Raw genomic sequence first — 15,042 nt, 5'->3', positions numbered from 1 at the left:
TTGTAGAATGTGTCTGACTTGTTCCTGGGTCTGCAGTGACATACTCACTATTGGAGCTCAGCCTCTGGGGCTCTGCAGCAGACATACTATTGGTTTCAACGAAGGGAGTGGTTAAACTTACATCATGTGTAGTACGCCGGCGTGAGTCAGCTGCGTTTGACTATTTCGCGCGTGCAGCTTTTGACTATTATGCTTAGTTATGCCAGCCAAGACGAAGAAAGAGGTCGGTCATTATCAGTCGGTCGGTCACCAAGGAACGTTGACGAAAGGCCTCTCGCTGGCGGGACAAATGGCCGGAGCCTTGTCATGGTATAGCCATGATGATGTCGGCTAGTAGCTAGCTTAGCTAAAGGCTAACTAGCGTTAGCTAACCTAGAGACGGCGCATACAGCCAAGATGAAGAGGATGGTCGTTTGGCAGATGAACTTCGTCAACTCCACGCGGTTGTCTCCATCCTCTTGGACGTTTGGTGAGTTTTTAACCTATTCTATTAACTCTATTCTATTCCCGCCGTAGACATCACTCTCTCTCTCTCTCTCTCTCTCTCTGGAGCTAAACTGGCCGACTAGCTGTTGTAGTACTACTAGTAGCTAACGGTGTGTGGCATGGTGTCAGCACCTGTATGAATGTAGCCGCATAGCTTGCTTCTTCGTTAGCTAATGGTTAGCGATAGCCTGGTTGAGCTAACTGTTAGCCAGTTAGCTGTTTAGCTGCCGGCTGCGCTCGGCTGGGAACGTTCGTTTGATGCTATCAGTTAGCCTTGAGTTAGCTGTTAGCTTGTGCTACGACCATTGACATTAGCCGTGAGAATAGCAGGGGGTTATTTTTGTCCCGCCAGCGAGAGGCCTTTCGTCAACGTGGAGACCTGTGTTGCGGCCTTTCGCCCTGCGTTCCTTGGTGCAGGTAAGATTAATGAAAATCATGACATTACCCCACTCTTCCTTCCTTCCCCTCCCGAATGTTTTGTTAATAACGATGTTTTTTTCCAGGCAAAACATATGTTACTTCACAACATTTGGAGATACGACATGTGCTGTGTGTGAATTCATTGTCTTGGTCGTTTGTGTAGCTTGGGTAGCGTTGGGCCGTTGGCCAAAGCTGTGTGTGGCCTGGTGTCAGTAGCCTACCTGGCTAGCCTTTAGCTGTCGGCCATTGGCTCCTTGCTGCTTTGTTTTCTCTGGTATAGACCCTCTTCTCTTTGGATTTAAGTGTTGATCTTTGTCCTTTTGGATCTATGTATATTCATGTTGCCTTTGTGAAGTTATCTTTTCCTTCTGTTTTGTTCTTTCATTAAAAGTTGAATATCCTTTAGGGGGTCATCTTTGCTTATCTCTCTCATACATGCTCTCTCTCTAACACACATGCTCTCTCTCTCTCTCTCTCTCTCTCTTTCTAACACACACAGTCTGTCTATGGCGACCTTTCTCGATGGCTAGGCTGTGCTCGCTGAGTCTGTACCTAGTCAAGGATCTTCAGTCACAGTGCTCAGGTATTCTGCCACTGTGTACTCTCTGTTTAGGGCCAAATAGCATTTCAATTTCTTTCCAATGTGTCTCTCTCTCTGTACACTGTATATTGACTGTAGAACGGGAGCTCTCTCTCGCTCTCTCTCTTGCTATATGTTGACTGTATCATGCCCAGCCTCGGGCAGCGCTATTATTTACGAATATGTTGACTGTATGAATTTTTTTTTTTACCTTTGTACCCATTCTGCAATCTGCAATCTAAAATGTTCAATCAATCAATCAATCAATCAGGCTTCTCCGGGTCTGCAGCAGGAGACACACACACCACTGATGATAAACGGGGCTACCGTGGACAGGGTGAGCAGCTTTAAGTACCTGGGGGTCCACATCTCAGAGGATCTGACATGGTCAACACACATAGACACAGTCGTAAAAAAGGCGAAGCAGCGCCTCTACCACCTGAGACAGTTAAGGAAGTTCAGAGTATCGGGGAAGATACTCCAGTCCTTCTACTCCGGAGCTGTAGAGAGCATCTTGACTGGAAACATCACTGCCTTGTATGGAAACAGCACGGCACAGGACAAGAAGGCCCTACAGAGAGTGGTGCGCTCAGCCGAGCGTAACACGGGTATTGCACTACCTCCCCTGCAGGTTCTATACAACAAGAGGTGCAAATCCAGAGCCTGCAGAATAATGAAAGACCCCCACCACCCCAATAACAGCCTGTTCCAGCTGCTGAGGTCAGGCAGACACCTGCGAACCCCAGCTACTAGGACAGAGAGGCTTAGGCTCAGCTTCTTCCCCCAGGCCATCAGAGCCTTGAACAATGAACACTGAGTGCCACAGAACACTGATCTATCCACACACAAGCACACATGAGCACACACACGACACGCACGCTGTGCACGCTCACACACTAGCAGCCACTTTAACACTTTAACATGAGCAGACACACACTCATGCCGCACACGCCCACACTTATGGCCAAAAAGGAAAGGTCACTTTAAATTAGGATAACAACAGTAACAGTGTATTGCACTACCTAAGCTACCTAGCATGTCCTATATGCTCTGTAAATAACTATGTACAGATACCGAGATGTCCCACCATGTTACCTGTTACCTGTTACCTGTTACCTGTTTATTGCACAATGTTGTTTTTTATTGGATTCTATTACATGCTGTACCACTGTATTGCACATCATTGCGGGCAAGACCACCCGCATTTCATTGTATAGTTGTATGCCGTGACAAATAAAACTCTTGACTCTTGACTTGACTTGGACCCTACTCTCAACATGATCAATGTGCATGTGATCACTGACTGGGGGAGTCTAAACCTTGGATGTCCAGGGAGGTGAAACCAAAAGAAGAGGGCATTTTTCACAGGTGATAGAGATATGATTAAACATGCTCAAAAGGAGCTGAAAGCTAAAATAAAACAAGCAAAACTTAAATATAAAGATAGGGTAGAAAGACAAATGTCCAATACCAATACCAGGGGCCTTTGGAAAGGCATTAAATCAATCACTGATTGGACCAACAATTCCAGTTGTCTGGGCCCTGAGATTGATGTTAATCATGCAAACCAGTTCTTTGCTAGTGTAGCAGCCTGAAGATATTGCTTATTATTCAGAGCTGCTGACTTGCCTTTTTGTCTCCCCTTTCTGCACCAAGACATTCTAATTAGTTTCATTGAGATTCGCACGAACAATGACACAAGCGTCTCCTTCTTCTATCGCTGGAATATGGATTATAAGCGGCATTACTGGATTCTATTCACCATCCTTCCCTTGTGTGACTGGCAGGCGGGACCAGCAGGGGGCAGTAGCAGGCAGAGAGTGCCGGAGAGAGATGGGAGAAGATATATGGAAGTGAGAAACGGAAGGAGAGCCTCTTCTGCTTGGGTTGTGGCTGTGAACGAACGCAGCTAAGACGGGAGGTGCTGTGGGATAGCCCCGTGAAAGAACCACCAGAGAGCCCCACCGGAGCAATGGTGGGTTATCATAGGAGTACCTGTGATATAACGTGGGTAAGAGAGACTGAGTCACGGGACTGACGTTAATAGTAGCCGGGTTATAGTAGTTACTGTGAGCGGTATAAGTAGCGTGCGGCTAATAACATATCTGAGTCCATAGCAGTCGGGTTATAGTAGTTACTGTGCCGGTATAGAGTGCAAGCCCAGACACGTGCGTGGACCTACAAACAGTCTGCTCCGGCCGTCAGCAGCTGTCTTCACCGGCGTTCTGCATCAGCTCTGCACCGGCTGTGAGCAGCCAGCATGGGAGTCGTCCCGTCCAGCAGAGGTCGCCAGCACACAGCACGCGCTCTCAACCCACCACTGCCCCTGCTCCAGCCCCGCTTGCTAGCATCTGCGACGAGAGCGTTCGACGCCATCTTGCCACCCGGACGGTGGTGGAGCGGCACGGCCGCCATTTTGGTAGAGTACATTAGGGCATCGGTGCCCAGGATCTATTGCACGTTACACAGTGTGGTGCGGCCTGCGGGCGAACTACAGACCCCAAACATTACATGCCGGCATTAGCATAGGGCTTTTGTTTTGGTAATTGTGGGCCCACACTTTTGTTTTCTTTTCATTTCCTTTGAGCGTGATACCGTGTTGGTGTTTAATAATATTTTCCCATTCAGTGAACCCTTCTATTCCTTCCCTATGTCCTCCCTTCTTTCTCCATATTTGGGAGTACTAGAGCAGTATATGTAAACCCTTAGGGAAGGTATTGATACTGTGTCTAGCCCAGACGTGGGCAGCACTTAGTCTGGGTACAGCGAGAGCACTTAGTGCCTAGGGCGTAATTACATGACTACCATACTGTAACTATTGTGTAACGATAACAATGGTGCAATAATCACCAGACTGTAACTATTGTGTAACGATAACAATGGCGCAATAATAACCAGACTGAATGGGAGCACGGTGTGTGTGTCTTTTACTGAGCCTAATCTTAACCCTTTTTGATGCGGGTAACATATATACTATTAACCCCTTCCTATTTAACCTTCCCTTTCCTACCGTAAGGTTTCTAGTGTTAACGAGGGAGGGTACTGCTTGCGGGGGGAACCAAGTTATCTATTTACAATCCAGTCACTAGGTGTGGGAGGGTTCTAGAGGAGTAACTGGGGGAAGTGAGAGCGTGTTGGGGAGTACTGCTGACCGCCCTGGACGGGAGAGGAAGACCAGAGTACCGGACCAGGTTCGTAAATCCCGGGCCCCATGCACTCCCACTGCCAGCCTCCAGTTGACACTCCGGACCCAAAGACGGAGGTGCAGCTAGCCAGAGTTCTACTGTGTCTCGCTACCCAGTGACTGTGCACACCCGTTCCCACGAAGCAGGGATAATCCACCCTGCTACATTAGGTTTGATCAATTTGATTTCTCTGCTGAGCAGGAGAGTATCCTCTCCTCGCTGGCTCAGCCTAGTCCTGTGGACAGTTGTCCCGCTATTGTCATCTCTATTGAAGAGGTTCGTCAGGAGTTTAAGCGCATAAAGGTAAACAAGGGCCCCGGGCCTGATGGTATTTATCCATGCACCCTCAAGGTCTGTGCTGACCAGTTGTGCCATGTTTTTCATTCTATTTTTTCTCTATCTTTGTCTTCATCTGCTCTTCCTGTAATGTGGTTAACATCATGTCTTGTCCCTATTCCTAAAAAGAACAATGTGCGTAATAGCCTCACTAACCTGAGACCTATTGCTCTGACATGCCACATCATGAAGTGTTTTGAAAGGGTTGTGCTGGGCCACCTCAGGGAGCAGGTGGCACCTTATTTAGACCCCTTGCAATTTGCATATAGGAAGAGTGTAGGAGTCGACGATGCACAGATTTTTATGTTGCACCAAATGTATAGCCACCTTGAATCGCCTGCCAGCTCTGTTAGGGTAATGTTCTTTGGTTTTTCTAGCGCCTTCAATACAATCCAGCCACATATCCTAGCAAACAAAATGATTCACCTTAAACTCAACTCAACCATCTCTTGGTGCACGAAATCTTGTTCCTCAACCTCAGTTTGTCAGGCTGGATGACATAGTATCGGATGTCATCTGGACAAAAACTGGAGACCCCAGGGAACAGTTTTGGCGGCCTTCCTCTTTGTTCTTTATACTGCGGACTGCAAACATAGCGAAGCCATGTGCCATATGCAAAAAATGTCTGACGATACTGCTCTGATCGGTCTCATCAACAAATGCGATGACCGGGCCTATAAAAAGGAGATTGACTCATTTGTCCACTGGTGCGATGCCAACTTCTTGGAATTAAACATCGAAAAAGGCTCTCCTATTGTGTTGTGTATCCTGTAGTGTATTGTATCATGTAACTGTTTCTTTCATGTTTGTATATGTGTATTCGCTCTGGTGGCAAACCATGTTTCCCCTCGGGGATTAAGAAATAAACCATACCATACCATACCAACAAGACGAAAGTCTTTCTCTGTTCTGCATCCCCTTAACAATTGTGTGTATTGAGCCGTACTGTATTGTACCCATTCTGCAATCTGTTAATACAATTTTCAATCAATCGATTCAAAACCGAATCCGGTACTTTTACGGGTTCCCCATTAAATATGCGTACATTTGCATGTATTGCCAAGACTCGCATCACCAACATGGATAATGCCAGATTCAAAAACTTGGTTTAATTTTTTTTGTTTTTTATCTACTTTTTCTCCTCCTTTTTTCTGTGATTTTTCTCCCCATCCCAATTTACCTATCGTGCCAATTCTCCCTCCCCTGTCTTGAACGTTGCTCGCATATGCCCCCCACTGGTCGGTTGTAGGGAGGCTAGAAGCCTTGCATCACGTGTCCCCTCCGATACACGTGGAGACAGCCTGTCACATCTTTTCACCTGCCAGTGCGGACTCTCATTGGCGAGGTGTAACGTGTGGGAGGCTCACACTACCCCGCCATTTCCTGTCTCTGCTGTGCAGGCGTCCGCCAACCGACCTGTAGGAGTCGCTGTCCACAACGTCCAGATTACCACCCATCGACTTCCACCCGCTAACTCTGCCAATGAGTTAGTATGACGGCCGTCCCAAGCCGGAGGCAACGCCGACAGCCAGAGTCGAACCCGGTGTCTCTTGCGTTGGTGACGAGTGCAATGTCCGCTGCGCCACCAAGCCGCCCTTGGTTTCATTTTGTTGATACATTCTAATCGAAACTTGCAATGCTCCATCTTTGATTAAAGTATGTGTTATAATACAAGGTAATATAATAAAGCTTACCTTGTAATTGCATTGCTCCATCTTTGATTAAAGTATGTAATAATACAAGGTAATATAATAAAGCGTACCTTGTAATTGCATTGCTCCATCTTTGATTAAAGTATGTGTTAATAATACAAGGTATATAATAAAGCGTACCTTGTAATTGCATTGCTCCATCTTTGATTAAAGTATGTGTTATAATAATACAAGGTATATAATAAAGCGTACCTTGTAATTGCATTGCTCCATCTTTGATTAAAGTATGTGTTATAATAATACAAGGTAATATAATAAAGTGTACCTTGTAATTGCATTGCTCCATCTTTGATTAAAGTATGTGTTATAATAATACAAGGTAATATAATAAAGCGTACCTTGCACGACAGGGGACCCTGGCCAGCCATGGCTTCTTCCCATAGATATAATATAAAGACTAGGCACGTTATAGCCTAGGCTGGTCCGTAAGAGGCTTCTCCGGGTCTGCAGCTCGACCCTACTCTCGACATGATCAATGAGCATCACGTGATCACCGGCTGTGGGGAGTTATTGTGGGAGGAGCTTGGCTTGGTACGTCATGTTGATTGACAGGCTGGATGTCTCGAGCAGGAAGCAGCTTCACTCCGCCAGAGTTCCCCTTCGCTTCAGTGACGTTAGTCCAGTTGAAGACGAGCTGCGAAATACAAGAAGTAAACAAGTGTGTTCTGGTGGACATTTCTGTGGGGATTATTAAACGTTGTTTGCGGATTCAACCAAGGCATTCAAGGTGAGACTGTAGCAATATTCCTTCTAGATAACGTTCTCTTAGCTAACGAGCTAACGCTCTGCGGCTAACGGCTGCTAGCTTGTTGTCCTGATTGATTGATTGATTGAAAAGTTTATTAACAGATTGCAGAATGGGTACAGTACAGTACAGCTCAATACATACAATTGTTAAGGGGATGCAGACCAGAGAAAGACTTTCGTCTTGTTTACATCAGGGTCCCCCATTTTCAATTCATCATAACATATATGACATACATGACATACAGATAGACAGTACTGCTACATCTATACATTTATGACATATCAGATTTGCAAATACAGTACTGTTTGTGATACAAAAGTGTCCAGAAAAGGAGTGTATATACATTTGGCATAGAAACTGTACATTGGAGGAGGTTGGTTGGGTGGGGTGGGGTTGGGTGGGTTGGGTGAGGGCTGTACATTGGAGGTGGGGGGGGGGGGGTTGGGAAGGGGACACAACTAGGTTAGGACATTTGTAGGGGCCAGTTTCGAATTGCAGTCTCACGTAGGTGTTTTTTGAGAGTGTTTTTGAAGGTGGGTAGTGATTCACATTCCTTTACAGCTTTAGGCAGGGCGTTCCACATTGATGTGGCATAATTGCGAAACGTGTTTAGTCCCTTGTTTGAGCCGAATCTGGGTTTTACATGATTTGTGGAGCTCCCTCTGGTGTTGTGATCGTGGTATTCACTGACCTTTGGGAAGTATTTTGACATGTACATGGGTACCTTGGTCGCGTAGTGTATCTTGTAGACCAGGCCCATTGCAAGTTGCTGTACTCTGTCGTCTACTCTAAGCCATCCTAGGTTGTCAAAGTGGGCAGGGGTGAGGTGGGTTCTAGGAGTCAGGTCAAGTAGTAGTCTGACTAGCTTGTTTTGAGATGTCTGTCATTTGTTTTTTAGTGCCTTTGAGGTGCTTTGGTACCATGAGGTGCAAGCATAGTCGTAGTACCCTTGAATGAGTGCTCCTGCTAGAGTCTTCAGGGTATTCTTGTTTACCAGAGAGGAGATCCGGTACAAGAATCGCGTTCGTTGGTTGACTTTTTTTATTACATTGGATGCCATTTTGTCACAGGAAAGATTAGCCTCTAGGATGGAACCCAGGTAGGTAATTTCATCTTTCCTTGTGATAATATTGTCACCCACTGTAACCGAGAAGCCGTCGGTCTTGCTGAGTTTGTTATTTGAACCGAAGAGAATGGACTCTGTTTTGCCCATGTGTAATGATAGTTTTGGAACAAAGACGGAGAGGAGCAGCTAGTTATTAGTTATGTTTCATCTGCCACTCGTTGAAGAGTGTGATCACATGTTCACGTTTCACTGGAAGTATTGTTACCAACGTTAGCTAGCTAGTAGATGTGTAAGTTCAGCCTCAGGGGTTCTGGGGCTGAAAGGCCAGAGACTGAGTGCAGATAGGTCCCGCCCACTCAGGGGAAAACATTCCATCGCTCTACATTTTATTGTGATGGTTCCTTGATTGATTGAAAACTTTATTAACAGATTGCAGAATGAGTATAATACAGTACGGCTCAATACACACAATAGTTAAGGGGATGCAGACCAGAGAGACTTTCGTCTTGTTTACATCAGGGTCCCCCATTTTCAATTCATAATGACATACGCAACATACAGATACAGTACTTTTACATTCATGATACACAAGATATTCAAATATACAGTACTGTTAAACAGAGATCCCAACAGAAAATACATACGAGGGGGAGTAAACTGTATGTTAGGAGGGGGTGGGTGGGAGGGGGAGCCGTGACCCCTTCTTGTCATTTTGGTCAGCTAGCAAACAACAGAAGGATACCTGTGTACAATAATGTGGAACGCCCTACCCACAGGCGTGAAGGAATGTGAATCCCTACCCTTCTTCGAAACCGCTCTCAAAGAGCACCTACGGGTGGCTGCAATTAGAAACTGGCCCCTGTAAATGTCCAAATCCCCCCCCCACCAATGTACAGTTCCTTCCCCTCCGGATGTATATATTTTTATGATCTTTTTACTACACAGTTCTGTATGTCATAAATGTCCTGATGCATTGAAAATGGGGGACCCCGATGTAAACAAGACAAAAGTATTTTTCTGGTCTGCATCCTCTTAGCAGTTGCTTTGTATTGAGCCGTACTGTATTGCACCCATTCTGCAATCTGTTAATAAAGTTTTCAATCAATCAAGGCTAAGCCTTAAATGATTATGTCTGAGCCAAGCCGTGACCCCATTGTGTCTGTCTTCAGTATACAATCCAGTTTACAGCATTTGAAGGTTAAACTAAATACGCCTCTCCTAGAGCCATATGAAATCCGCGTTCACGGAATTGCGGGCGGAATTGAGCAATGAAAACGTAATCAACTGTAAACGTGGAATATTTCAGAATTTGCCCTAATCTGGACTGAAATTCCGTGTTCTGGAGAATATGGAACGTTTGGTGCAACGCGAACATGACCGGGGACGCTACAGCGTGTTACACACAAGTTACAACACAGAGAAATATCCAAGCGTCTAGCTGCTTCGGTGTTAACGTCGGAAGAAATTCCACACTAAGCCCTAAATTCAGAGCAGCACAGTATCCTAATGACTTGTATATGACCGGCGATAAGGTGTTTTGCGAATTCTGTCAACATGCCGTGGACTGGACTCGCAAAACACGTGCGAAGTTCACTCTCCAAAAGCCATGTCATGAACACGGAAAAACACTGTGCTTCAAAACAGAGTAGGGTATATCTGCAGTGCCGCAGCCCCATACACACCAGCTCTCTAATGATGATCCCTGGTGATCACAATAGATACAGCTAGAGGGCGAGGCTAATCACTGACACTATTGTGATGAAATAGCTATGTAACGTTGCAGTACATAAAGTACACAGGACTAGTGTTGTCAAAAATATCGAAGTATCGATACATATCGATACTGAATATTTAAAACGGCTTCGATACTCATTTCCCGAAGTACCGATACTTTCTGCAGTATCGGTACCAGCTGGCTTGCTCCCGCAAGTTGTTGACAGACAGACGCGCTGCCAGAGCCTTGCCCTTCCGCCTCCTCCTCCTCCTCGCTCAGAGCAACAGACACAAGCTGCTGCAGCCTCCTCCCCCTCACAGCCGGGCAGCGCAGCCCTGTCTTCAGTTTGTAAACAACGCTATTATTAGCTAACGTTAGCGGTCGTTCCTCCGTTAGCTTAATGCTAGCTAGCTGGCCACCTATTACTTCATGGAAACGGAGTAACGTCAAGCCGAGCCCACTACACCAGTACACGCATGAACTCGACACAACTACCCCGTTTCCAACGTTAGGTCGAGCGGAGCCGGAGCCCATCCTACACTAGTACACGCATGAACTCGACACAACTACCCCGTTTCCAACGTTGGGTCGAGCGGAGCCGGAGCCCATCCTACACCAGTACATGCATGAACTCGACACAACGTTACCCCGCCTCCATGAAGTGTCCAATTAGCAGCAATGTTGTTGAAAATGTGACGTTAATAAATGCTCCGAGCATAGCTCCGGAGAAATCTCCCTCTCTCTCGCTCTCTCTCTCTCTCTCCCTCTCTCTCTCTCTCTCTCTCTCTCTCTCCTCTCTCTCTCTCTCTCTCCCTCTCTCTCTCCCTCTATCTCTCTCTCTCAAGTAGCCTACCCTTGTTTTCGGGTCATAACTAGAAAGTAGAGCCATATGGAATCCGCGATCACGGAATCGCGGACGGAATCGCGGAATTGAGCAATAAAAATGGAATCCACTATAAAAAAAAAAACAAAAAAAAAACTTTTTTTTTTTTAACTTTTTTTTTTTTATGTTGTGGGACTTGTACAGCACTTTGTTCAACTTTGTCAGTGCTGTAAAGTTTAAACCTTTTAAAATCTTAGACAAACAAAACACTTTGCTTTCATGAAATATTGTAAGCCGTCATTTGAGGCTTTATAAAAGCAGCACAATGAACACAAATCTGTCAGTGCCGAGTCCGACCTCATCTTAAATAACAAACAGCATTGCTTGTTGTAGTTAACAAAGAGAGGCAGAGTTGATTTTGCAAAAATATATATAATTTTTTTTTTTTTTTAAATCAATTTTTTTTTTCATATTCGAATCCCATGCCCATCGAACGAAGCTTCAAAGTATTTCAAGTTCTTTAGTTCAAGTTCTTTAATAGTTGTCATACAGAAGTACAGAATACTTTCATACAAAATGCTTCTTACTGTTACGCTCCAGAGACTGTGCTAGACAAGATAGTATCAAATAACATAATAACATAATATAGCATGAATTTAGAAGAAGAAAATGAGGTCACAGTGTTCGGTATAGACATATGTACAATGTTCTGAGTTACCATATAATATACAATACACAATACTATGCAGTGTACTAATGTACAGTTATCTAGTGCAAAGCAGAAATGGGATGAGGTACAATTTTAGGTACAATTTACAGTAAGGTGTACGAGTTGTAGTGCAATCCTTCATCCATAAATATAAAGTGTGGGGAGTGGGTGCTACAGTGTGTTTGTTTAAAGTGGGTGTGTGCTATAAGTGTGTGGAGTGGGTGCTACAGTGTGTTTGTTTAAAGTGAGTGTGTGCGTGTGGATGTGTGTGCTATGTGCATTTGATGGTTGTTGTTGTGTAGTGTTCATTCATTGTTCGTTTAGCAGCCTGATGGCCTGGGGATAGAAGCTTCTTCTGAGTCTTTCTGTGCTCGCCTTGAGACTCCTGTATCGCTTGCCTGACGGCAGCAGTTCAAAGAGGCAGTTGTTCGGGTGACTGGAGTCTTTAATGATTCTCTTAGCCTTGCCCTTGCAACGCTTGTAGTAAATGTTCTGGAGGGTGGGGAGCCCCCCTCCAATTGTGCGTTCGGCTGAACGTGTCACTCTTTGTAGTCTGCTTTGGTCTTGTGCAGTGCTATTCCCAAACCAGGAGGTGATGTTGCCGGTCAAGATGCTCTCTATTGTACATGAGTAGAAGTTCTTAAGGATCTTCTGGCTGACTTGGAACTTCCTTAGGCGCCTGAGGAAGTAGAGGCGTTGTCGTGCCTTCTTCACAACACTGTTAATGTGTGTGGTCCATGTCAAGTCCTCGGATATGTAGGCTCCGAGGTACTTAAAGCTGTTGACTCTCTCAACCGGTGCCCCGTCGATGCTGAGGGGGCTGTAGTCCTTGACCCCCGACCTCCTGAAGTCCACAATCATCTCCTTTGTTTTGCTGACGTTCAGGGAGAGGCTGTTTTCCTGGCACCATCCCGCCAGGACCTTGACCTCTTCCAGGTAGGCCCTCTCGTCGTTGGCAGAGATCAGGCCCACCACCACTGTGTCGTCAGCAAATTTGACGATTGTATTGCTACTCCGCTGAGCCACACAGTCGTGTGTGTACAGGGAGTAGAGGAGGGGACTCAGAACACAGCCCTGGGGGGCCCCTATGTTGAGGGTGATGGATGAGGAGGTGCAGTTGCCTGCTCTCACCACCTGGGGTCTGCCAGTCAGGAAGTCCAAGACCCACTGGCAGAGGTCATAGCCCAAGCCCAGGTCCCTGAGCTTGGCTATGAGTATGGAGGGGACTATGGTATTGAATGCCGAGCTGTAGTCGATGAATAGCATTCTCACATAGTTCCCCTGCCTCTTGTCCAGGTGTGATGCTGCTGTGTGCAGCACATGGGATATGGCGTCCTCCGTGGACCTGTTGGGGCGGTATGCAAATTGCAGGGGGTCCATGTTGATGGGGAGGGAGGAGCAGATGTAGCCCTTTACTAGCTTCTCGAAGCACTTCATGGCTATGGAGGTGAGAGCTACAGGGCGGTAGTCGTTGAGGCAAGCAGGCTTTAACGTATTTAAGACGGCCCTATTAAATGGACTGTTATATCTTATTAAATTGTGGACATTTATTCATTCCCACTTATTAGACACTATTTCTGATGGTAAAATGAGCGTACAAAGCAAAATACAGAATTCTGAAATATTAAAATGGAAAAAACGGAATTTGGAAAAAAATAAAATGGAATTTGGAAAAAAATAAAACGGATTTCATATGGCTCTACTAGAAAGGTGCGCTCAGTAGACCTAAAATCTCCAGCAGCCACTCTCTCTTTCTCTCTCTCTCTCTCTCTGATCTAAAGATAAACAAAGGGTTTTAAAAGTGTATTTATCTTCTCGTATAGTACCAGAGAGAAGCTGAGGAGAATCAACCAGCAACAAAAGCAAAATTTGTTAAAAAAAAAAAAAAAAATTATTATTATAATAAAAAAAACGTATTTTTTTTTTGGTATCGAAAGTATCGATACTTTTCAAGGTATCGTATCGAAGTCGAAATTCCAGTATCGTGACAACACTACACAGGACTAGAAATTATAGCTTCTTGCTAAATCTGGTGCACCCATCTATTTGTTTAATGCAAATGATTGTCAGTACACACTCCTTTATAAACTAAACTAAAGGTGCCTAAATGATGCATTACTATATTTCATCACAATAGAATAGATATAGTAGTAGCTAGCTGTATCTATTGTTTGTTTAAACTTTACACTTGAAATGTGTGTTTTTATTTTGTCACAATATTATCTGAAAAATATTGTGTAAAATTGAACTGTATTTCTGAGTTGCAGCACTTAAAACATTAAATGGACTGTTATATCTTGTTAAATTGTGGACATTTATTCATTCCCACTTATTAGACACTATTTCTGATGGTAAAATGAGCGTACAAAGCAAAATACAGAATTCTGAAATATTAAAACTGAAAAAACGGAATTTGGAGAAAAAAATTGGGGGAAAAAAACGGATTTCATATGCCTCTAGCCTCTCCATAATGCAGAGAGACTATTTTATTTATTGTGACCCCAGTCTTGTGTGTACAGTGAAAAGATGTAACGTTAGACCAGTTCAAAGTACTTCCCAGATCTCCTGTCCTCTCCTTCCTCTAATTCTGTTCCTTTCTCAGCCATGTCAATACAGTGTTTCCCACAGGATTTTCAGAGACTATGGGGGGTGAGCCTCCGTCCGTCTAGGGGGGTCCGGGGGCATTATTTTTTTGTACATTTTAATGTTAAATGCATCAATCTGGTGCACTTTGAGAGCAAAATAAAGAGGCTAGATCTATGATGAACTTTGTGCTCAAAACACAAAATCGACTAGAGCTTCCCAATCCTCTCCTCGAAGCACTCCAGCCGTTCAATGTATTTGTTCAATTCCACCACCAGCACACCTGATTCGACTTAAGTAGCCCTTTATTAGTTGAATCAAGGTGTGCTGGTGGTGGAATTTAACAAATAAATACATGGAACGGCTGGGGTGTCTCGAGGAGAGGTTTGGGAACCACTGGACTAGAGCATACATTTGAGCCATCAAAGAAATGAAGCAAAAGTGGTTACCTGTGTTGAACTGGTTTATTTTTTAGAAAAAACAGTCTAGGTCATTAATGGGAAACCCTGCAATAGACCGGAATAAGTTGGCGGGGGGACCTGTATCTAACCGATTTGTTCAGGCTTACTGACGTTTTCCCAGTCCCTCCTCCTCCCTGTTCGCTAAGTGTTGGTGCACCAGAGGTACAAAGAGTGCCCCAAGAATGTGAAGCATCCACTGTATCACTCAGTGTTCACACT

The 15,042-nt window shown here is 44.9% G+C and overlaps 1 protein-coding gene across 3 annotated transcripts in view; it reads left to right on the top strand.

Annotated features, from left to right (window-relative positions):
• The first annotated feature begins 7,308 nt into the window (after positions 1-7,308).
• Positions 7,309-15,042, top strand: part of LOC311230188 (uncharacterized protein) — an 86,273-nt gene continuing 78,539 nt past the window's right edge. For 2 of the 3 annotated variants that reach the window (XM_084316392.1, XM_084316391.1), the window contains exon 1: positions 7,323-7,446. The gene's annotated coding sequence lies outside the window, so the exon portion shown is untranslated. Of the gene's footprint in view, positions 7,447-15,042 lie in introns of all 3 variants that reach the window. The other variant, XM_084316393.1, reaches the window with a different exon arrangement.

Source organism: Notolepis coatsorum (assembly GCF_963971535.1).
Source record: "Notolepis coatsorum genome assembly, chromosome: 6".
Taxonomy (NCBI): Eukaryota; Metazoa; Chordata; class Actinopteri; order Aulopiformes; family Paralepididae; genus Notolepis; species Notolepis coatsorum.
This window is presented reverse-complemented; position numbering and strand designations above follow the sequence as displayed.